Source organism: Galeopterus variegatus, unplaced genomic scaffold (assembly GCF_000696425.1).
Source record: "Galeopterus variegatus unplaced genomic scaffold, G_variegatus-3.0.2 Scaffold250, whole genome shotgun sequence".
Classification (NCBI taxonomy): Eukaryota; Metazoa; Chordata; class Mammalia; order Dermoptera; family Cynocephalidae; genus Galeopterus; species Galeopterus variegatus.
This window is the reverse complement of record NW_007726361.1, coordinates 134669-159297: the sequence shown is the minus strand read 5'-3', so window position 1 is coordinate 159297 and position 24629 is coordinate 134669. Positions and strand designations below refer to the sequence as shown.

The 24629-nt window shown below is 41.7% G+C and overlaps 1 protein-coding gene across 1 annotated transcript in view; it reads left to right on the top strand.

Annotated features, from left to right (window-relative positions):
* Positions 1–24629, top strand: part of C1QTNF7 (C1q and tumor necrosis factor related protein 7) — a 107929-nt gene that overhangs the window by 1185 nt on the left and 82115 nt on the right. The window lies entirely within an intron of this gene.

The window sequence follows — 24629 nt, the reverse complement described above, 5'->3', positions numbered from 1 at the left end:
CCCGATGGGATCGATTGAGCTTGAGTGTTTCAGGACACGTAGGTGACCTAGGTCTGCAAAACTCATTGGTACAGAAACATTATTCGCAAACAAGCCCGTCAGGCCTGAGTAAGAAATGCTAGGGCTGCCCGGGACGCTGCTCTTGGGCGGAGAAGGCTCTACCTTCTTGCCGTACCAGCTGTTGCTCTGTTTCTGGAATATGTTTTCCTTCTGTGTCAAATTCTAGTTACGTAAGGTGGATTTCAGCGGCTGCCTCTGCCTTGTGGTCTCAGTGAAAGGAAAGGGATTAAGGTCAGAGGAAGGACGTTATTATAGAAAGGCGAGAAGGCAGCTTGATCAGCTCATTGCAAAGTAGTCAAGAGACACCACAAGTCGTTTCTCCATCCATACCAGTTAGTGGACTGAGTGGCCTGCGACTGCCAATTCATTGTCCACTTTCCCGCATCTTCTCTCTTCTCCTTTTCTCCCTCCACTTCTATCCACACCGGCCCGTGGAACATTAAGAGAGGGGCAGACAGAATAATTTCTTTCAGATTGGACAGAAGCGATTATTGCCAGCGCCTTCCCGCTCCTCTCGGCTCTTCCCTAGGCCTGCTGGGGAAGCCCCCACCCTATTCAGAGGGGGGTCTCCAGGGCCCCATCCATGACCTCATCGCAGGCAGCCGCAGAGCTGGGATGGCCAGCCATTGCATGGTGCCTGAGTGCACCCTGGGGATGGGTGCGGCCCACAAATGCAGTGTGGCATGACGTGACTGCTGTGGAGCTGGAGCGCCAATGTCCCATCACGGGCTCTCACGGAGGCTGGCGGCATCTCTGGAAGCCAGACCCGCCAGGCCCCACCCTTGGGCCTGAGAAGGCCTCACAGAGGACAAAAACAAAAAGGCGATCAGGGTTGCTAACGAAGCCTCACGCCAGCTGACTCATCTGAGGCGCAGTCACTGGGGGGCTTTGTAAGGAAACCTGGATGGTGCCCTGGAAAGGACAGATCAGGTTTGTCCCAGAAAGGGCGCTGATGAGACAGGCCCAGTGTGACCTCATTGCACCTCCTCACCTCAGAGAGTCTAGGAGAGAGAGGCAGAGGAACGAGAGAGGACAGTGTTAACTGATGAACTGCTGGGAGTGGCTTAGTCCAGGGTACAGGCTACAGTCACTATGGTCACAGGCCTCAAGGCTGTAAACCTGGACCTGAAAGCCCCAGGCTCGGGAATCAGTGCCTGAGGGCCTAGGAAAGAGAAACCATCCTAATTCAGTAAACCTTCACACAGTGTCCTCTCTGTGATGGAAGCTTTCTTTACCAAGACTCTTTGAACACGGTCCTTGACAAAGACGGACCAAACATTAACAGTGTAGAAGATACAGCAGGAACACAAATATGTATTTTGCAAACAGACTTGCTGAGGTCAAAGAAAGCTTCTCATAAAGCCACATTTGATCTAGACCTTGGAGGATGAGTAAAATTGTGTGAGAAACCCAAAAGGCACAAGGGTGTCCAAGGTGAGGCTGGCACACAAAGGCACAGAAGGGTAAAAGTCATGGATGCTCCATAAACCAAGTAGCTTGGGGCTGCTGAGGCTCTGTTTTCCAAAGTGCATTCCAAGGAACACCAGTTTCACGAGTTATTAATAAGCGGATAACCTAAAGTATTTCCTGGTCAAGCAAATTTGGGGATGCTGAATGCTGTGCACAACAGTGGACCAGAGGTCCGGCTTTGGGGTCACAAACATCTGACTTCAAATCCCAGTTCCACCTCTTAACTGCAGGGTGAACTTGGACCCATTTAAGAAGCATCAGTTTCTTTATCTATTAATTGAGAATAGTAATACTCTCCATCTTCCAGGGGCATTCTGAGGATTAAAAATTAGAGAATCTATGTAAGGGCCTAATATCAAAGTGCCTGGCATAAAATGAGAGCTTAATGAATGTTAGCTATTCTCATTAACTATTTAATGTTGGTTTCTTTACTGCAGGACATCTCACACATTTTAGGTGGTTAATGTGTCCTCTGACTCTCCATGATTGAGTCATTAGAATCTGTATCCCAAACTCATTTGACCATGAAATTCCTTTTTCCAAGGAGTGTCACACAGACCATGGAATGCGTGCTGGAAAATGATGAGACTGAGTTGGTCCAGAGAGTTAAGGCCACATGTCCTTCAAGGACACAATTTCCCAAAATTTAATTGAAATTTACCAATCTCCACGAGCCACTTCACAAATTGTCTCCCTCATGTCTATGAAACAGAGGCCCCACAACTGAGATTCTCGTATCTAAGGAGATTGCCTTTTTTAAAATTATTGTCAGATTTTAGAAGAAACAGAATAGTAACAGCAAAGCAAAGTTTTGTCAGTAATTACACACTTGAAAAGTCAGCCTTTGCCCACAGTTTGAGGTCCTACCATGTAGAGGAAAATGCAAAAGAGATAATCTAGAAGAAAACATGATTCTACCTTCAAGGAATTATGAATCAAATGAGAGAAATAAAACCTGCATTACAAATCTAAAATGCAAAGTTAATATTACAAAACAGAATATAAAACTCAGAATGAAAGGAAATTCAATAAAGAGGAGACCACAGGTCCCTGGAATAACTGGAGTAATCAGTCACATTCTTTGACATGTACCATGTACAAGGAACTGTGCTGACTTCTTTGCAATATGATTAACCCATTTATAACTTACAACCAAGCCCCAGGGTGGGTGTGGACTTACCCATTGCACAGATGAGAAAACTGAGTCCCAGGGAAATTCAGTAACCAGCCTGGAGTCTTTCAGGACTTAAGTGGCTAAGTAGTGTCTCATTCTTGGGTCCATCTGATGCTCTGTCCCTCACCTAGGGAAGACTCCTCAGAGGAGGTAACTAACTGGCCTCAAAGGACAAATAAGAATTGGTGGGAGGGGAATTTCAAGCAAAGAGAAGATTAGCAAAGGCACAGGAGAGAACAGCATGTGGAAGAGTGGGAAAGCTGCCCCAGCAAAACAAAGTGCATGCACAGAGGGCGGAAGGAGATAAGCTCAGAAGACTTGGTTGGAATCAGATCATAGAAAGCCCTGAATGCCAAACCACAAAGTTTACATTTTTTTTTTTAATGGAGTAATGGTTAAAAGTTTATAAACAAGAAAGTAAAGTGATTTAGGATGAGAAATGAGTGCATAGCAGGGACAGAGACTAAACTTCTGGTTAGGAAGCTACATTTGTCCAGGCAAGAAATATCAGCAGTTGCTGACACAGCAGTTAAGGGGTGACCCAATCTACACCAAGGCCTTGACCATCACAACAGACTTTCAAATTAGCAACCCTGAGACCTCACTAAATCTGGATTCTAAGTGGGCTTCAATTTCAACCCTGTAAAATGGGAGGGGGTGGAGGATGGGAGAAGAGGAGGGGCTGATTGGCCATTGAAGGCCCTCCCAGTTCTCAAATTCCCTGAAGATAACACTCTAAGCACTTTTATGGAAATCATTAACTATATAGTTCCCTATTCGATCTCCAGCTTCCAGACCTCTCTTCATTTCAAGCAGGCATATTTCCAAAATAACATTAGGGTCTACAGAATTTTATGAGTTTATAGCTATAGCAATTACATAATAATGGTTTGGCATGCAATAATTGGGGGAGGGTACATCTTAATACATCCCTTCAGGAGAAACTTTGCTCCATCCTCCTGGCAGTCCGCCTTTTGTAAATTCAATTGTCTACCTCTCGTGATGGAGAACTCTTACTACAGTTTGTACCATGTCACGATCTTGTGGTGCTTTGAATGGGAGTTATTTACATAGGTGTCCTGTGACCTCTGGTAGTTCCCACACAGGTGGTAAGCTTTGAGAGAGCAGCAATTACTTCGTCTTCAAGTTCTCCAGTGCTTTACAACTATAGAAGGTCTGAATCTTAACAAATATAGGTCTGTAAGAAATGTTACATCTATTTTTTTTTTTTTTTACTTCAACGTAAATCTGACTCCAAGAGTCCATGCCAGCAGGAACTTCAGTTTCAGAAATTATTGGGGCTCCTACCTACACCACCTCCCACACCGTGGTCAGGCAAAGATCCCAAGAGGTCTTCCCTCACCCTACTTATGCCCATTCTTATAAATTCCCTGCCCTTTGATGTCTGTGGATTCAGCTTTCAAACCCTGTTTGGGGACTGGAATCTGGTGTCTGGGCAGTACCAGGCGGCCCTCTCCTCTGAGGTCAAGCCACGCAGGGTGAGCATTTCCACTTCTCACAGATGCACAGCCCCCCAGTCTTTCCTGGTGTAAGAATATCTCCCATCAAAAGTCTTTCATTTTCCCCTTCCCCAGCTTATACTCCCAGGCTTGGACTTTCTTTAAAAAAAAAGGAAGAAATGTTTTTAAGAAACTTCTGCTTCCTGCTCAGCTAAACGTTTGAAACCAGGAAGTGCAAAGGGCTGGGTGACATTCTTGAAATGAGAAGTTGGAGGTGAAGAACAACACACAAATTAATATTTCAGTGAGTTGTTCTGCCATACACCCAATAGGTATTCAATCATGCCAGCAAGGCAAGTGCCCCGAGAGATGATAAAATGGCTTCTCCAAAGTTACTCAGCTTGCCACCAGATAAGATATTTGTTATGATCAGGCTAATAGTGTCTCTTTATGAAGTGCCTACTATGTGTCAGTAGTCTTTATATAGACTGTCTCCTTGCACCCATTTTTCAGATGAGAGAAGGTGAATAGCTCACCTAAAGTCCTACACATAGTAAGAGACGGAGCAAGTATTTAAACTCATGTTGTACCTCTCTCCGAAACCTACACCTTTTCCATGGTGCCATAGGGACTCCCAGAAAGGATTTCATATTTTCTATTTACCAATCTGGAGCCCTGCTCTTGACTAATCCTTCAGTAACCATTTTCAATTAAACTTTCTTTTAAATGGAGATTTTTTTATGCACCATAAACATGGTGTGATTCTGCCTGATATAGTAATAAACCCAAAGAATGGTTTATTACCCCAACTCATCACTCATCCGTGAGGTGGCGGGGTGAGAAATTCAACCACGGTTGAGAGAGCACAGCAAGGTAAAGCACCTTTTTCAAGGCTATGAAATTAAAAAAGAGCTCAAACTCCAGTACGTGATTGTCTGTCTTCTGCCCCCAAGTCAAGAATAGGAAGCTAGTCCTAATTAATGAAAGGATAATTACAGAACAGTATTAAATATTCGTATTTTTAGGGCCTTCATATACTACCAATAATATAAAGCCATAGTTAGTATATTTGTCTTAAAACACATCCTAAGCAGACATACTCTGGCAAGATTCAAGAGCTGGCAGTAAGACATTAATTGGTGGCCTTGCCAATGGCTAACATCTCCCAAAACAGTTTACTCTCTTAAATTCGTAGGTGATTTTTTCACTTTCTTTCTTGCACTGTTCATTTATTTAGAAGAGCTGTTTTGAAGGAATTAATCCCATTCCATTCTAAAATCTCATTTGACATCAGTGGAATCTTAGTTAAGAGATTCTTTGAATGTATCAGAATTACCAACCCATTTTATCACAGGTGTCTCTATTTCCAGATCACACTAGTGTTTTGCTATGGTCTTTGTCTGTTCTCCGTGGCTATCACAGAATACCACAGACCAGGTAATTTATGAGAACAGGGGTTCTGGAAGCTGGGAAGTCCAAAAGCACAGGGCTGGCATCTGGTGAGGGCCTTGGCTGCGTCATAACATGGTCGAGGGCTTCCCACAGCAAGAAGGAAGAGCATACCAGCTCTTCCCCTTCTTATAAAGTCACCACTCCAACCTGGTGGGCCCACCTTAATGCCCTTATATGATCCTAATCACCTCCCAAAGGCCTCACTTCCAAATATCATCTACATATAAATTTGGGGATTAAGCATCCAATGCATAAAATTTGGGGGACACAAAATCCATAGCACTTAGCTTTTCCTCTTTTCTCTTCACTATAAAGACCATATTCCTTGGCATGATTTTAGGGGACCGTTGAAAATCTCTTGACCATCCTTCTTTTCCACTTTCATCCCTACTGCTCTTCTCCTCATACCCAATGCCTCTGCACAGTGATCTCTTCACAGTTTCTCGGGCACCCCTCTTCTTGACATAGGTCTAAAGAATCTGAGTCCATTCCCTTGCCTTTGTATGAATTATGCTGAGCCATATAAAATTGCTGACCTTCATCCACTTTATTACTTACAAAAAATAGCACCTTATGTGATTTTAGTGTAATCTGGACATGTAAAAAAAAAAAAAAAACACTCTCATTTCTTTTTTTTTTTTTCCTTTTTGTCTTTTTTCGTGACCGGCAACGGATCGCAACCTTCAGTGTTGCTCCCGCACCTCACTCAGCCAGTGAGCGGCCGGTCTGTATGTGGGATCCGAACCCTCGGCGGGAGCGCCACCGTGCTCCCAAGCAGCGCACTGTAGCAGTGCACCACCGGGCCGGCCCCTAACACTCTCGTTTCTTGAAGACAATTTATGTACCAGACTCTTAAACATAACAAAAATGTGTTGATTGCCCTCCTGTTCGTCCCTGAGGCTGAGATGGAACAGTAATCAAATAGACTTTTAGAATTTATCCACGCTACAGATCTCACTTCAGCTTCAATGCCAGCAGTAGCAAAACACTCATTTAACACGGCTGCTCCTTCCATTAAAACATCACTGCTACTGATTCAAGATCAATGTAGTATTATTTTTTTTTTTCTTTCTTTCTTTCTTTCTTTCTTTCTTTCTTTCTTTCTTTCTTTCTTTCATTCTTTCTTGCTTGCTTGCTTTCTTAACACCCACTTAAGAGTGAGAACGTGATATTTCTCTTTCTGTGTCTAGTTTATTTCACTTAACATAACTTTCTTCAAGCTCATCCATGTTGCTGCACATGGCAGAATTTCATTCTTTTTATGGCTGAGTAGTATTCCATTGTGTGTATATACCACAATTTCTTTATCCAGTCAATGGTATTCAGCGTTGTACCCCAAAAATATGTACAACTAATCATGCTTCAATAAATAAAAAGAATGGCCAATAAACATGAAGATGTTTAACCTCATTGTTAATAAAATAAGTGCACACTGAAAAAAAATCACTGGTCACGAGAAAGTTCTTTATTACACCAGATGTTTTGTTTTGCTTTGTTTTTAACATCTCTCTATTGGTCTTCATTCTGCTTTTAGAAGTAGCAAGGAAAAGTCCTCTTTTTTCTGGCATTTTAAATACTTGAGGACTGTCATCTGCCTCCCACACCCTCTTCCAGGGTCTCCCCATGCTCACACGGAGGACTTTCCCCAGACACCCTGTGATTCACCTAGATATGCATGCCCCTCTTGAAACACATGTCCATCCAGACTTGACTACCAGATTCCAGATGATTTTCACATCTCATGACAACTCTGTATCAAAGTCCTGGGATGAATAGTGCCTATCTGAAGCCTTGCATTGAGAGAAAATCTGAACCCAATCCAGAGTTAGTGAGAAAGTGTATAGAGTTTAATTAGTGATATCTAAAAAATAATCAGATATTTTCCAGGGTTGCTCTGGATATTGTCCAACAGCCCAGAGCACAGGTGAACTATTACCCTCTCTGATTCTAACACTCTCTTTACCTTAACGTTAAATTTGTATCAGCTTTGCTAGTAAGCCCATCTCATAAAAGGATCAACTAAAACATTCAAATTATTTTTTAAACCTAGTTGCAGCAAAGCCTTTCATCCAGGTTATACTGCTGTTGTTCTTCATGGCCAACTAAAAAGAATGCAGATCTGGAATTATGAACTCTCTGTGTGCCAGTTTCAGCCCTAACCCTTCCTGTGTGATTTGGGGAAAGTTATTTGAACTCTCTGAGCCTCTGTTCATCATTAAAAATGGAAATAATATATACCTACTCCACTGGACTTATTGGAAGTATTAAATGAGACATTATGTAAGAAAATGTACAGAATTTAGGAGGTGAAATATAAATGCTAGTTATGGTTAGGAACCTGATCCTTTTGGCTGGCCAGCTAGTTTTTCCCTTGACCTCTTTTTCGTGGCATATTTCTTCTCTCTGGACAAATTGACACCTAGTGGGGGATTAGAAACAAAAGTACAAACAAGAGGAATGAAAACATACTAGGTATCCAGTGAATGGACTTGCCTGTGAGTGTAAACATGTCAAAGGAGAGAATTTCAACCGAGATGAAAGTGTTTCCACAATGCTGTCTAAGAAGAGTTACAAGCAAAATCCAGATTGGCTCTCCCTGGCTTGCCTTGATTATTCAAGGCCTCAGATGTTTGGTTTGGGATGATTTGTGCCTGCTATTTGCTCACACAATTCTACATTGCTGCACTAAGGCTTTTGCTCACAAAAATATAACCATTTCTCATGGGTATGTTATCAGCAAGACATTAGCGTAGGTCTGGGCAATACTCTAAGTCAGGGGCTGCAACCCTGAATTTATGGGACTAACCAGGAGATGCACAGTGAGTATGCATCGCGGAGACCCCAGAAACCCAGGACTGCGTGCTCCTGCTGAAGTAGGCAGTCCCACCCGCTCCAGTGGGTGGTGTCCGTGGGGTAATATGGCCCGGTGGTGCTACAGCTTCAGATTTTTCAAGAAAGCTGATATATCTGGATATTTTTATGCGAAATGTTCCTATGTTAAAATACGAGCTGTGTTTTTGATCTATAGAAGTGGCAATTTAATATGGTTCAATCCAATATAATCTAGAGACATAAGAAGAGTTTCCATTTTCTCGCTGTGTGGAAAATTTCAAGGGTCTTTGCCATTCAACAGATATGTCCTGAATAAACATGCACATGCATGCACATTACCTTACCAGTAGCACTGGAGAGCAGAGAACAATCAAGGCACAGAAGATACAGTTGTAGGTAAACCCTCAATTTATATTCCCAACACCCCTGTAAGGTTGGTAGTAGGTTAACCTCTATTTTACACGAGACCCAAAGCCTCACCATCAGCTAGAAGCAACATGTCCATAAATAAACAGGTAATCGTGCCAGCAGAGCTGGTGTCCTCACAACTCTTGCCACACAGGCTGGAGGAGGAAATGTAAAATGTATGTTGCTGCCCATTCTCCCAGACTGGGCAAATTGACGATTTTCCTGGCCCCTCTGGCAAATTTAAATCTCTATACTCCTTTAGCCCTTCTATGGAGAATCTGAAGCCCCTTCTCCTCTCTTCATTGTGTGTGTATGTGTGTGTGCGCCCTCTTTCTGCATCTCCCCCTCAAGTCTAAATTCTTTCTTTCTTTCTTTGTATTTACACTTTATTTCCTGAAGTATGTATGTCCCCAGATAACTGAAGTGCTCAGCACAGTGCCTGTTGCATAGCAGAAACTCCATAAATGTCAGTTAGCTCTTTCTACACGATATGAGGCAAAATGAAAGAAATGTGCAAAGTAAAGCAGTTTAAATGAAAACAGAAGATCAAAGCCATGGCATGAAGAGGAGGAGGAACAAAATACGTGAACCCCAAAGACCAATCTGGTTACTGCAATTGAACATGAAATTTTACTTCCTGGCAGCTAAATCCTGAGTCTTTTCAGATTTAAAGTAACCCGTGAATACTCTGGTGTGCTCAGGGCAAAGGACTGAAGAAAAGGAAATGAATTTCCTTTCTTTTACCCTCATCTGGGTCCTGCCTTTGAACAAATATTTTTCCCCTGTATCTCAGTTTTATTTTCAGCAATCCATTAATCTCTCACTGAACATCCACTACTATATTGTGTTAAAATCTCACTCAAATCCTATTTAGAACATTGTTTTGTGTGGTAAAGAATACAAGTCTTATAATGAGGGCAATTTACAGCTGAAGCTGTTGCTAGGGTGTTGCTAAAGGAAATCTATAACTCTTGGTTAATGAGAAAACTCACTTAATATAGATAGATACAAGCTACAGCTGGGTGCTTTATGGGACGAAAGTATCAGGGGAAGGGAAGAAAGAATAAAGGAAGGAAGGGATTCTCCCAAATCACTTTTCCCTAAAGATATTCATTTTCTTACCCCTGAGACCTGTAGGTTAATCCATATTTTCAGCTCTGGCCAATCCCTCTCAAAGAAAATCTAGTCCTTTATTTCCAGCCCTTTCTTTTGGTCATAGAAACTTAACCATCACCACAAATGCTCTATTTTGCTATTGACCCAGCCATTCTCCCAGAACACAAGCAATAATTGGTTAGTGACAGACACTACTATATTAGATTCTGGATGGCGCATGTTAATAGGGCCATTGTCAAGCTGAACCAGAGATGGCTTGGGTAACCAAGAAGGTAAAGGTATTAAAACAAAAGCATATGAAAAACAGTTGCAGGACCTCAGGCTAGCTGCCCTGGAGAAAGAAAAACTAATAGGAGATAGGAGACTGATTTTAGGTATTTGCCTATCTTCTTTGAGTAAGACTTCTGAAGTAATTTCCCAAGATTTGGTGTTAATTACTTTGAATTCCAGCCTAAAGAGACAACAAAGTGTAGGCTGTCTCTGAAGTCAGAACAGACCTGGGATAAAACCTCAGCTCTTGTCATTTCTAGGTGTGTGCTCTTGGGCAACTAACTTCTCCTCTCCTCCATTTCCTTGCTGTAAAAATTAAGGATAATAGTATCCATCTCATTAGACTTATTGTGAGGATTAAATGAGATAATACAATGCACTGTAAATCATAGCTAATATTAAAATTTCTGTTTCTTCTGTGGGAATGCAACAGAAGAGAAAAAGCATTAGATAGGCAGGGTATTGTCTGAGTCATAAAGCATAAGATGTTCTTTTCTCTCTTCTTCCCTTCCTTTCTTTCTTTCTTACTTCCTTTTCTCTTCTTCCACAGCCATCCGGCATGAACATGCATTTGGTAAGCTTTCTAATTAAACAAAAAATTGCAGATTTTATTTTTTTTTTTTTATTTTTTTTTTTTTTAAATTTTTATTTTGTCAATATACACTGTATATGATTATTATGGCCCATCACCGACACCTCCCTCCCTCCTCCCTCTCTCCCCTCCCCCCCAAGAATGTCTTTTCCGTTTGCTTGTTTTAACAACACCATAGCAACAGCTCCAACTGTAAATTGCCTTCATTATAAGATTTGCATCCATTACTACATGAAAGAGCATTCTAAACAGGATTTGAGTGAGATCCTGAAAAAGATTCAGAAGAAGTGTTTGGTAAGTGTGAGAAACAGAGCATTGCAATATTACCTAAATCTAGGAGAGCAGGAGTTTTAGCTGCAGTTTTCAACCTTGGATGCACCTTAACGATCAACGAGGGAGATTTGAAAAATCCCCCAACACAGGCTACACACAAGACCATTGCATCAGAATCACTAGAGGTGGGACCCAGGTGTAAATAATTTGTTAAAGCTCCCCTGGTGATTGTAATGTGCAGCTGAGGTGGGAAACCAGCTGTTTCAGGGGAAGCAGTGGCCAATAGTATGGAAAGCTACAGAGCTGACGAGACTGTTTGCTGTATGCAAGGTGCAAGGACATCTATAACTTGTAGACTCTACAAAGCCCCTTCAGGAGAGTTGAAGAAATAGAAATCAGGCTATGAAAGGAAGGAAGGACTGGCTAGAAAGAGTCTACACCAATTGTAGCTTAATTCTTCAGCAAACATGGTGGAACCTGGAAGGAAAGAGAAGAAGTCAGCTTGAGGAGTTAGCAAAAGCAATATAATTTATTTTTCGAATACAATTTATTTTAGAATATTGGAGACTTAAGCATATTTGAACTAAAGGCAAGTCTACCATATCTGGTAAGTTTGCAATTTAAATTTTGGAAAATGGTTTTAAAAAATGCATCTATCCAGTCAATTTCATCCTGATGAGTTCAGATTCATCAGAGGATCTTGACCAAATATGCCCCCTGCTTTACATCTTACCACTCTTTTTATTTTCACTGTCATTTATTAAATTTCCCACTGTGTGTCAAACATGTCACTTGATTACCGCTCTTCATCCTCAAAAAAAGGAAGTATAAAACGGCTGCCTCCCATTTTGTGACAATGAAATTTTTCAGATGAAGAAATGAGATTCACAGAGGCTCCGTGGTTGGCCCAAAGTCAGTAAGTGGAAAAACCAGGACTCAAGCTTGGGTTTGTATGACCCCAACGCCCACAATCTTTCCACCCTGCCACTCTGGATGTAAAACACAGATTCAGTTCTTGGAGAGCCACACGCTTCCTTCCAAACCTGCAAAATGACAAAAACTATGCCCTAAAAGGCAATATACCAACACCATGGCTCTGAATGAAATGAATAAAATGACTGAAAAGTGAAAATGTAGCAGAGGCTCCAGCTACAACCTCAGGTTGCAGAAAGGCTTGAGCAAGGTACAGAGCATTTCAGAAAGTGGGTGAGCACAAGGTCTTTGCCATCGTTTTCACAGATGCCAGAATCGGAATTGCCCATAACTAACACTAGCCAAAAAATGCAGCATCTCGTGCTATGGGCAGCTGGGGTTTGGATAGCAATGGCCACTCTCAGCACCGTTCTTCTCTACCATCTGCCCACTCCTGCCTCCTTCCCTGGACACGTAGTCCTTGCTGACTTCTACCTGCCAAAGCATCCCACATGTGCCAGCTTGCTTGGCCATCTTCTCTTGCTGAAACCAAATCTCCACATCCCTGATTACCCTGAAAACTGATTAGTGTCCATTCACAAGCAATATTTCCCTTCTAATATACCCAGGTACATATGATCCAGAGGGCTGCATTAATTTCTGGAATATTAACTTAGAGGAGAATTAAATCTAATAAAAATATGATATTAGCTCCAAATAGCTGCATACTCTATATGTCAATGAGATGATTTCTATTTTGTCTGCAGATTAGAGATATTAGAATTAGTTATTCTTTGCACTGTGATGGGGGGGGGGTTTTTGCAAAATATCGTTTCTCCTTCCAATGAAAAGGCCCCAAGTCCTGGAAATTGCTGATGCAATGTTTGCTTGAAAGAGCCAGTGGTGTTTCATGTTGCCTCTTTTAAAGTATTTTAATTTTGTATTTTAAAAGAAACTGGCCTGCAAGTTCATTCCAGGACAAGTTTTAAATTCTTTGAGAATAAAGTTAGATGTGACTGTAAAAGAGACTGTTTAGTTTGGACAGACAAATTGCCAAAATACCCATAAAAGGGAGGATCAGATGAGTATTTTTCTTTCAGCTCGTATTTTCAGATTTTCTTCAAAAGTTATTCTGACAAAAATTTGAGAGAAGCCATGAGACACACTCGTAGAATATAAACACCTCAAATAGAGCTCGTGTCTCAGACCTAATCGGTCCAGGAAGTCTGTGGTGATTTGGACAAGGTTGCCGTCCACGATGTCCTTAATAGATTGCAAAAGTCATCAGAAGAAAGGAACGATGGGCATTTGTGAAGTGCCCACTGTGTGTCTGGCCAGTGCACTAGGTCCTAAGCGGGGGCTGGACAAATGTTATCTTATGTGGTCTTCCCAATTCCCCCTCAAGGTCGTTGTTACTCTCATTTGACCAGGAAAGAAAAAGAAGCTGAGGAAGAGGAAAGAACTAGGCAACACGGCAAGTGAATGAGGGGAGACAGGAGTGGAGAATAAGACTGGACCTCTTATTTGTCCAAATGTGTTTGAATCCATGAATGAATGAATCTTAGAAGGCAACAGAAAAAGAAAATCTGTAGCTCTGACTCATCGTCATCCTTGGAAACTGGAAGCGGATGTTTAGTGGGCATGTAAGTCTTCAGTCAAGGCCCATCACAGTACTCACGGATCTCTGTGAAGATGCTCGCGTGGAAGGCGGGTGGTGTAGACTTAATCCTCATCAAAACCCACTTTCCAACTAGGGAAAATGAGGCTCAGAGGTCTCAAACCTCACAGGACAGGAGAATGAATGGGGCCTTGAAGGAATGAGAGGACCCCCATATATAGTCAAGAACAGGGGAGGAAAAGTTTGCACACTGAGTCCTTGGTGAAAGCCAGGGAGACCCGTTTGGTCAGAGAAGAATATTCTGGAAGGAAAATAGTAAGACAAAAGTTAGATAAGTGTTGGGGAAGGGTTCAAACTGTGAAGCCTGAGAATACAGGAGAGATAACTTTGATTTTATTCTGCAGAGAATGGGAAGCTGTCATGTTTTTGAGCAAGGAAAGACATGTGGGAGGCAGAGTTTGGGGACGATTCAGCTGGCGTGAGGTGGGGGAGGGACTGGAAGTGGGGGGCCAGCTGGGAACTTCATTCTGAGGACCTGCATGGTGCTCTGAAGGCCATGGCTGTTCCGAGGCTCCCTGTCCAGTGAGTTCCGCTGCTCTCTGTCCTGGGTGCCGGAAAGCTGGTCCAATGACGCAGCTTCTGGAGCCTGCGTGGGCTCTGCTTAATGCGGCTCATGTTGGATGGACTAAATCCCTGTGGTCTTTGATGTGGGAATGTCATCAGGATATTGAGTGCACTCCAGGAACCCTTCCAGGGGAGAACACGCAATAAAGGAGGCCCCGCACAACACACATGTTGACCTCAGGAAGCAGAGAGATGGTCATGAGGGGAAAACTGAGTTTTTTTCCCCAGTGCTATAGGGCATAAATTTAAATCATGGGTCCCGAAGCAGGACCGGCAGAATGTGAAGGGCTCCCTTGAACTTTGCTAATATTTAAAGCACACTTTTCTGCAGACATGCCTCACCCATCCCTGCTCATATATGCGTGTGCAGCACCACAGGATTCTTGCTTTTATCAGAGCAATCTGCAGAGCTCAATGCATTGGGAATATACTAGCCAGGGCTCACTTTTGGGGGATAGTGCGTCCATGCCATTTATAGATTGTAAAAATTCAAGAAGACTCTGCTGGGGAACTAGGATCAAACCTGACTTCACTTCTGGGCCTTGTGACCTTGGGCAAGTTCACTCAGATGTTAAGTAATAATAGAAACTTGAGGATCTGATGATATCTTACTTCAGGTAAGGAGTTGGTGCTGCGGTGAGCAGGATCCTAAATCTGTGCCTAAAGAGCTGGGCAGGACATACAAATGAATGTGATGGGCAGGCTGCAGACCTGAGAAACTGGAGCTCCTACGGCTCACCCTCAAGGGCACCAGCTACTAGGCCCCACCCATCCGCTGCTACCAGAGAAGCCAGAATTAGGGATTTTTGTGTGAACTCTTCCAATTTTTAATAATAGCAATTAATTCAGATCATTTGTTAAACTCCTAACTATGCAGCGATCAAATCTGGCTACCAGTTTGCAAACAAGGACCCACAGTTTTCAAGCGGTCATAGCAACTAAGATTGTGCACTGTGAACCATTAGAGGGTCAGCTCAGACCCCTGTTGTGCCACTTGCTAGTTATGTATGTGCATGTGAAAAGCTTCCTTTTCTCATCAAAAAAATAAGGACAATCCATAGAGGAATAGTGAGGTCTATAGTAGAAACTGAGATCAAGGTCACAGGTGCCCACCAATCAGAAAGCTACTAGAAGACCCCTGGTTTGCCAGATGTTAATCCTTTGCTGGTCTTTGGGGAGGTCTGGTGGTTTGCAGTGGTGGGTGGAAGGTTAAAGCACAGATTTTACCAAAGCCCTTTATCCAGTGTCCAGCCTCTGGAATGCTCAACTAATATCAACAGTTATTTTTAAGGCTCAATTAAGTTTTTCCTCTTGTGCCCACTCCTCATCAACTAAAATGCTCTTTATGGTACTCAAAACTGTGTTCTGCATTTAGGGGGATAAAATATGAGTCAGGCCCTGGCTATTAGAGAATATACAACACTTGAATGACCTATCACAGGACAAGACAATGTGCGTCTCCTAAGAAGTGCAGAGGAGACAAATAGGACAAAGTATAGAGAAGAAGGAACACAGCCAGGCCATGGCATTTCAGCCAGACCAGACTGCAGAGCTAGGAGTGGACAGGACAGGCTTCACGGGCTTATGGCCAGTGCAGTCAGACTGCACTCGCCAGCAGCCCCATGCTTGGGATTTAATGCTCTGTGGTCACATCTTGAAATGCCTAATAGTTTTATTTTTGCATTTGTGTTTTGCAAGTAAAGTGTGACGGGACAGTGGAGCATGCATCAAGGGCTTGGAAACTTCTTGCCTCTTCTGGATAGGTTTTTAGCCATCGGCTCTCTCGTTCCTGACCAGGCAGGGTTAGACTGGGCTGGTGGCCTCATCCCTGCAGCCTACAAGCCCCAGATGTGCTTAGGTTTGACCTCATCTATCCAGGGTCTGGCAGGTATAACAGCAATGGTCTGTCCACAGAAAAAGTCTTCAAAGGCCTCCACATGGATAGCCAGTCATCCTCTGAGTAGCCAGGGCTTTGGGATTGAATTAAGTAACCAGGAGTTTGGGAGTTGGGTTCTGTGGGCAAAAGTAACCCGGCAGTCTTTTAAAAACACATGGAGTCGATTCTCACTATTCACAATAGTTATGTTCTATAAAGTCATCAGGAATGCTGAAATAGCAAATAACAAACAATTGCTTCTAGGGGAAATACAAGGTTAGGTTCCTGAGAAGCCCTGGTAACAACGTTTTTGGCAGTCAATCATTACATCACCTTGTTTTGTGTGTGTTTATGTTTAAGGATACCTTATTTCATATATGTTGTTAATTCACTAACATTGAACTCATAGCCAACAGCATTGTAACTCTTGTAATGAATGAAGTTTAGCTAACATGCATATTTTCTCCATAAGGCACATTACAGCCTTCTTGCACTTTAGAGATGCTAGACAGCATTTCTATGCTTGGGGGCTGTTTTAAACAGCAAAATCACAAACAAAAAGCACAATAATGCAAGAAACATGGCACTAAATATGCTGCAAAAAAAGACTCTTCACAGCATGAGAGCTGAAAGGAGAAGGCAGAAATTTGCCTTCTTTGATCTCGACTGCATATCCACAAATGACAATCAAAGCATCATGAGTATTGATTTGGGGATTACAAATAAATTTTAGCAAGTAGATGAATTTGCAATGGCAGAATCTGTGAAACATGAGGATTGACTGCAGCAAAAAGTCACTCTCACACTTACCAATTAGACATAACATTTGCACTTAAACTCAGCTTCACAGGTCTCCAGTGAAGGTATATCATCTAGGTTTATATCTACAACTTACAACTATTAACTAGCCTAGAGGACACCATCGAGTCAAAAGAAAATTGTAAAGTTGGTGATATAGTTTACATATATTTGTCCCCTGTCCCCCCAAAGGTCATGTTGAAATCTGATCTCCAATGTGGCAATGTTGGGAGGGGTTTAGGTCATGGTTACAGATCCCTCATGAATATTAATGCTCTCCTAGGTGTGGGCGTAGTGAGTGATTTCTCACTCTATTAGTTCCTACGAGAGCTGGTTGTTAAAGGAAACTAGCACCTTCCCTCCCTCTCTCTCTTGCTTCCTCTCGCCATGTGATCTGCTTGCACCCACAGGCTGCCCTGCCATTTTCCACCATGAGTAGAAGCAGCCTGAGGCCCATGCCAGATGCAGCTGTCCCCGAATTGTGAGCCAAATAAACCTCTTTTCTTTATAGATTACCCAGTTTCAGGTATTCTGTGATAGCCACACAAGAATGAACTAATACTGTTGGTTTTGTTTTTTGTTTTCCTTGAAAGGACATATATTCCAAATGGGAATATCCCTGAGACATCTTTCCAATATACTACATAAACCACTGGCATATTTTAGCATTAAATTGAGAAAATCTTCTTCCTATGAAGGCAGACTCTTTCTGGAACTTCTACCAATTGATCCTAGTTCTGTCCTTGGAAACTACATAGAAGATGGTCACCCTCCTTCCGTATGGGGTCTTACAAATATTTGAAGACACTGCCAGTTCCATCTTCCAAGATGGCAACTTCTCACGCTTGACACCCCCCCCCCCCCCCACCACCCCCCCCCCTCCTCCCCCCCCCCCCCCCCCCCTCCCCCCCCCTTGGCCCCCCCCCCCCCCCCGATTGTTCCTCCTAATTTTCCCAATTTCACCATCTTTGACACTTTCTTGAGACATGCTCTAATCTGTCAGAAACTGCCATCTCATGCTTAGGCTCTAGAATAAAAAGAGTAGCCTCAAACTCTGCTGATAGGACAGTAAATTCACACAACTTTTCTGGGGAATAATTTGGCAATATATACGAAACTCTTTAAAATAACCATATCCGTCCATGTTTTAAAATTCATCCTAAGGAAATAATCACAGACATGTCCTAAAATTTAGTTACAGGGATGTTCATTACAGGGTTTCTTTATTACTCCAACATGTGGAAACAATTTAAACATCCAAGAACAACGATAAAGAGATTATAGCGCATCCACACACCTACAAATACCGTGTAGCCATTAAAATGACAACGTAAGGAAATCCATACTGACTTACGTAGGTAATCACATAATCACAATAGTAAAGAATATTATAAAAGAATGGGTACAATCTGATTACATTTTTATTAAAACATCCATCTCCAATACAGAGAGAAAAATATTCTCAAGAGGTTGACAGTAACGCTCTCTAAGCTTGATTCCATTTAAAGTGTTTCTCTCCTTTATCTGTTGTTTTCTACAATAAGCTACTACATTTGTAATAAGGAAAAGCGATTCTGTTTAGTGTTTAAAAGGATTAAAATTAAAACCGCTTTTTGGTAGTTCTTTATTGCTCTCAGGATGAAGTCCAAACACCGTGGCTTGGGACACAAGACTTTTCATGGTGTTACCACTTAGGTTTCATCTCCTGACAGTCCAACAAGCACCTTCCACTTCCGCCTTAATGAACCACCCAAAATTCTCTAAATTTGTTTTCCACCTTAAACCTTCTGTTTGAAACATTCTCTAGGTTAAAAAACTGGCTGGAGGAGGTTGCCCAAAATTATGCAACAAATAAAATGGCAAAACCAGTCCAAGGCTGTCTGTCTCTAAGTCCGTGCTATCTCTCCTGCATCAGAAAGAAAAACTAAACTGCCAAGGTGTTTCTAATTATCTTTGTGCCATAATCCTAGCATAGGCAAGTTAATCACTTACATTGTTTACAGCACTACCTGGGGGAAGAAAAACCCTGAAATATAGTCCTTTCCATTGCCATACATACAGAGGGTCAAAACAATTCCAGAAATGTGTTTTTCCCTTTAAAGAGGAATGATCCAAGACATTTAGAGCAATATTTTATCCAGACATTGAAATCTAGTTTGCAAACATGTGCCCTGTGTGCTCAGATTTCCCTAATACGGTCTACTCTGATTTCATTGTCTCTTTCATTTTAAAAATTTAATATTGAATTTCAAAACCCAAATGGCATAAATAAATTCCAGATGTCCTCCCAAATCCCTAAATCTCATATTAGACTAAAAAGAGACATTGCTATATATGAATAGATGGTTACATTTAATTCAGTGAAAAACCAGAAGAATCTTTGAATAGTTCTTCAGCTTTCTTTCACCAAGAAAATACATTAACTCTTTTGAGTTTCTTAGGAAGCTGAGTTCTCAAGATTCACAGCCCAGCTGTCTGACATATGTTCTGCTTTATTTCTCCCCTGGAGGGGCAAAGTAACATCATGGTGAAGTGCAGGACACAGAAATCAGGCTGCCTGGGTTTCAATCCAACTGGATGACTTTGGGCAAGTCACTAACACTCTCTCTCTTCCTCAGTTTTCTCATCTGCAAAATGGGGATGAATGTAGTACCTACACATCATATTGTGGTGGAAATTAATGAGTTAATTACTTAAAGTGTTTGACTCAGTGCCAGCCACAGAGCAGAAGAGATGTGTGTATGATGAACTGACATAGGATGTCCTTAGTGGCTGGGAAATTCATTTCTCTTCTTTGCTTCCATGTAAACAGGGCTAAGTCTCCCTCACCTTTGATTAGGAAGATTGTCATCCTTCTGTGAGAGACTAATCAGCTAACTTCAGATCACAGACCTCTCCCCTAAGCTTGGCCCAGGCCTCCAGCTTCCCTTCCTGAGTCAACATTCCTGATCCTTGTCCCTAAGCCACACGATCCCACCAACTTGGCATGCAATGTTACTTCACTTACGAAAATGTAAAAGTTCTGTCCTCACAGGATTTGTGGATGTCGCTTCACGTCTCCAATTAACTAAAGAAAATCACATGTGTAAATCAACAAAGTGCTCATAACAAACGACCAAAAATGATAGTTTTCTTCCTTTCCCCACCCCCACACCCACCCCATTAATGGTTGGCACCTGTGTTTGCAAGAAACAATTATAACCATGCAAGGCCTTATGTGCTAACCTTCAACAGAACATTAACAGCCCATATAACCTTCAGCATCTCAGTTTCACACCTCAAGACCACGCATGGGTGCCAGGTAGCAACTGGACAAACTGGATGCTGTTTCACACCTGACGTGTCTCTTCAATAGTAACAGAAGCACAAATAATATTTTATTGTTTACAAAGTACTTCCACATACATCACCTTGTTTACCCTTCACATCTTCTCTATAAGTAGGTATTATCATCATCTCCTTCTTCATGATTTTCCAGGAAAACTAAACCCTGGAAAGAAGAAAAGTCTTGCCCAAATTAACTCAGCTGGTAAGTGGTTTAGTGGGAATTTGAATCTGGATTCTCTGCCCTGAAATTTGTGCTTCTTTTCCTACCAAACTTCCCTGCTAAAGTTATAGGACAAAAGAATGCAAACCTTAAAAAAAGCCTCATTAATTCTTTGGTTGCATCTCTTCCTTTGGATGTTATTTTTCATTTTAAGCTTTGATTTTCTGCTTTGTCTGATGTTACCATGATTGGCAAAATTGAGCTCAGCACAGTCATTCAGCCAGGTGGAGATGCTTCTGTAGTCTGTAATAACTGTGTGTTGGATGGTTGGTTTTAAAGAAAAAAGACATGTTTAGTTGTTTTTGCTCAAGAAGAATTTTGTTATACCGTATCCAAATAATGTCTCGTCTAAAAAGAAAAATAAACTATTCCAGAAAATTTGCACAAAAATAAAAGCCAAGTTTTTGCAACAGTGAAGTATTATACACAAATCTGTATTCCATATTGAAACTAGGATGGAAATGCAAAGGAGAGCTATATCGGTTAGGGAATGTGTCTCACTTCAAGCAACAGAAACCCACCTTCAGTGGCCTGGCCAAATAGGGGTTTATTTTTCTCACCTAAAAAGGAGCTAGTTTGGAGATATTCAATCAAGGGTTGAGGCAATGTCTTCCGTCTTGGTCAGCTCAGGCTGCTACAATGACATACCATATATAGACTGGGTGACTTAAACAATAAACATTTATGACTGACAGTTCGGAAGGCTGGGAAGTCTGAGGTCAAGGCACCAGCAGGTCCAGTTTCTGGTGAGACCCTGATTCTTGGTTTTCAGATAGTGGTCTCCTTGCTGTGTCCTCACATGGCAGAGAGAAAGAAACAGAGAGAAACCTTTCTCTTATCTCTTCTTATAAGTGCACTAATCCCATTTTGAGGGCCCCACACTAATGATCTAATTACCTCCCAAAGGCCCCCACCTCCTAATATCATCCCATTGAGGTTTAGGGTTTCAATGTAGAACTGGGGCAAACATTCAGCCCATGGCAACTTCGCACTGTCATCAGAGACCCAGGTGCCTTCTACATTCCTGCTCCTGCATCTTGGTACACAGCTTTCTTTATCATGATCACAAGACATCTGGTCTACCTCAATGTCATGACTGCATTCTGGATCAATGGCAAACTACAAAGAACAAAATCTGAACAGGTTACATCAGCCGAGTCCATCTCCTTTAGGAAGATTTCCAGCAAGCTCTGCTTACTTATCATCATTCTAACAATAGGGGGAGGGGATACATGGCCTTTACTGACACTGAGCGAGTCTGGAAAGGGAAGAATTTACCTGGTCACATTACCTCCCCAAATGAATGAGGCCTCTGTTAGTAAGGAGGAATGGTAAAACATAATCTGCCAAAAAAAACTACCATTCATTGAGGGCCTGCAATGTGTTAGGCACAAACTCAGATGATACTAAGAAAGAAATAGCACTATCCTTGCATTACACATTTAAAAAAGAAAAGCAATATCCAGAGATGCACTTTTCTCAGAAGACTGCTATGTGCATTTTTCTAATATGACAATGCCTGGCACAGAACAGACACTCAAAAAAATGGTTTCAAATGTTTTTTTCTCTTTCTCCTCTCTCTGAAATGAAATTAAAAGATGCAACATCAGCTTCCGTTTGGAATGCCTTTGTATTTGCATTGTCTAATTAATTTCATTATGATCCAGCTATGGCTACTAGTCTGGCTCATGTGATCCATATCCTGCAACCCCCAGCAAAGGTAGCGCCCCTGATTTATCAGATCCTTTCAAATCTTTCCTGCTTCATATGTTTTCTTTTTTTGATTGACTATCCAAAGCTGTAGTGATATTATTTTCACTTTTAATGTCATCAGCTAAGACATAAATAGTCTTTGGTTTGGTGATTTATCAGCCTCTTCATTGTAATTGGCACTCAGTAGGAGCTCAGTGATATCTGTTGAATGAATGAATCTCAGCTTTATCATTTACCAGCTGTGTGATCTTGGGCAAGTTTCATACCTCCAACGAATGAGAAAAAAAAATAAATGTTTGCTGTTGCAAGCTACTGAAATTTTGGAGCTGTTTATTATGCTACAGCATTATAGCAGTGATAACTGATGACTAACACTTGCCACCATGTAGACAGGGGAAGGAAACTCATGGAAAAGAGATGCTCGGCAGATAATGTCAGAATACTTACTATCAACTATTATCCATACTGTAACAAGACACATTAATTCTCTAGCATCACTTAAAATTAATCCTGAATTGTAATAATCTCAGGTATAACAAATACTAAAAAAATGAGACATAAATTTCCCAGAATCATACTCTGAGATATTTAGAGTGTGTATAGAACACCACTAAGGAAAAGACATATTTCCTGGGCAAGCATTGTTCTGTTGCATCAGTGACCAAGCACATGAGATGAAGATGATAAAAGAAAATACCCAGAAGGCTTATCTCACTGACCCAGCTGCATTATACATACACTGGGTTACAGTTATGGGAAATAGTTATAAACAGCCTCTCTGTTCAGAGAGTAAAACAGGTAAAAATTCTCTCCTTTGTGAGGCAAGAAAAGCATCTCTTGATTGTGAGTGAAAACCAAAGCTGGACTGAATTAGAAATTCTGACCTGTCATCACCTAGAGCTTTATCCCTATCAAATTATAAACACACACCAGAGCACAATATGGTTTTCCATCTTGCTTTACATGCTTATATATCTGACTTCTCTTTATGAAACATCTAGTGGAACAAGGATTTGGGAAGCAAAGAAGCAGATGTTTGGTACCATATGTAAGTTCACACAATGGATACACGTCAAAACCTAGTGTCCTTTCAAGGCCTTTGTCAAATAGCAAAGGATAGCTCTTAAGAGATTTCTTTTTGCAGGCAGTGTAATTAACTAAAAATACACTTGTGCACCTTAGAATCAAACAGACCTGGATTTGATTCCCAGGTCTGCCATCTAACAAGTGTGCAACATTGGGCATATTACTTATCAACACTGAGTTTTTTTCCTCATCTGTGAAATGGAAATAATAATGCTTAAATTGTACTAAATAAACTTTCCACATTTGCCATCAAAAGAAGTTGAATCCTGGTGATTTCGTAAGGTTCAACCTATACCTGTCTTACAGGACTGAGTTCAGAATAAAAGAGCTTTTGTATGTCTCTTTGTGTTGCCCATGACAGGCACCCAACTCACACTACCTTAAGGAAAGAAGAGAATACATTAGCTCGTGTAACTGGGCAGTCTAGGAATGGGGTTAGCTTCATGCATGATGGAATCCAGGCACTCAAATTATGTTCTGGATATTTTCTTCCTGTCTTTCTCTCTCTCCTCTGTTCGCCTCTCCCGTCCCTCTCCCTTCTGTGTCTGTGGACTTTGTCATACATTGTTGAGAAGAGGACCCGTAATGGTCTTCACTAGAAGCAAAGGAGACTTCTCTCTCTCCCAAAGGCTGTCTTTCCTGGGCCACATACTCACCCCTCAACCTAGTCACTGTTGCCAGGAGTGTCAGATGGCTGCTATGCTTAGCCCAGCCTGGTGGACTCGCTCACCTCAGGGAAGGTGGCAGGAGTGAAGGTTCTATACATGATAGCCGAACTAACCCACATAAGGTAGGAAAGGAGTTATCCAAAGAATATTGTGATATTCGGCAGGCAAAAAAATAAAGTAAAACTATGTTTTTTCCTTGGTACCATTGGCTGAGAGAGGGAAGACATGCATAGTTCTTTAGCTCAGTTTATTTATTTTGGGAAAACCAACTAAATGGTGAATGTAAGGCATAGATCATCTTCTGAAATATGTGGCTTCGATTTGTTACACTGCCTTAGGGGAAACAATGTAAACAAACAAACAAAAAACTTTAAGTTGGAGCCAGGGGGCATCTCTGTAGTCTAGGGCACTTTTAGAGGCAATGGGTCTTAATTAGGAAGGGACAAAGGACATGTATGCCATAGCGTTCATTTTCCTTGGCTTCTCCAGAACAGATTTTGATCACTTGTGGTTAGTGAGTCAGAGGTAAGAAGAAGGAAAAAAATCTGTCTTAACCAAGATTTGGGGAGTCTCTGCACACAAGTCGAGATGATTAAAGTCTCATGTAAGGAAAACAGCCCAGAGTTAGGGAGAGGCCAGCCTACCCTTTCTCTTCAAAGAAGCTAACATCATTTTGTATT